This window comes from Cynara cardunculus, assembly GCF_001531365.2.
Source record: "Cynara cardunculus var. scolymus isolate 2C chromosome LG 2, CcrdV1, whole genome shotgun sequence".
NCBI lineage: Eukaryota > Viridiplantae > Streptophyta > Magnoliopsida > Asterales > Asteraceae > Cynara > Cynara cardunculus.
Window position 1 is genome coordinate 60,366,186 of NC_037529.1, and position 1,214 is coordinate 60,367,399.

Below are 1,214 nucleotides of genomic sequence, written 5' to 3' on the forward strand. Positions count from 1 at the left end.
GTGCAAAAATATGAAAGATAAATAAATTTTTACAAAAGTTTAAAAGATGAATAGTTTTTACTAACAAATCTCTTTCAACCCCGAAAATATGAATCATATGATAGAGGGCGGATTAGGATTAAGAAGTATTAAGTGATACATTTATCACTTAAAATTTCAGAAGACATTTAAAGTTTTTTAGCTTTTATTTTAAAAATAAAACATTCTTAATACCTAAACGTCTGAAAGAATCAGACTTCAGAGGTATTAAAAGGTAATTTTGAAAAACAAACATACAATTAATTTCCTTAAAAAAATTTAGATATATGTGCATGTATGTATACATGACATAAGCATGAGGCTTCTTAGATGAGTTTCTACAAACTGATCAAGCTTCTGTACAACGGTACAGTAATGGTGGCAGTCCAAACAAGACCATAATATAGCAAATTATGGTACGACTCCACAAGCATATATATATATATATATATATATATATATATACACACACACGTGTATATAGGGTATATTTCTTTTACAACCCTCCCTATTTATACAACCCATGCAACCTCTCTCTCAACCAATCAATGAATTTTGTTTGTTTTAATTTATTTTTTAAATGAAAAGGTTAATATTGTCATTTGTTAATTTTATATAATAATTATTATTTTTAAATAATATCAATAAATATCCTATTAATTATGAATCCATATATTTTCTATTAATAACYGAAACTGATATGGTAATTAAAACATTACTAAATAATAATTTTCTATTAACAATAATGATGAATCGATGGAAGCATTTTTTAGAATAATATTTCATCATAATCCTATGGATCTCATCTCCTTCAACGAAACATTCGTCAAGGATATTTTTGATGAAATGGATGGCATTAACGGTAAACGTAACGGTACTAATGATGGTACAACACAAGATAAATGCAATTACTCAGCTAGGGATGATGATGGGTGCATTCGTCAAAATGAAACAATACCTGAGCGTAGTGACTCGATTACGGACGAAGTTTCTGCTGAGTTTGACGATGATGATGTTCCGTYTTTGAGTAATGAAAATGAAGGTACTGTTTTGTTATAGTAAGTGGTGCAAGATATGTAAATCTGTAATRAAACYCGAAAGATGATGTGGTGTCAAAAATCTGTTTTGTTATAGTAATCAAATGCAGATTATTCATAAGGATTAATGTAAATCTGTAATGAAACCCGAAAGACGAT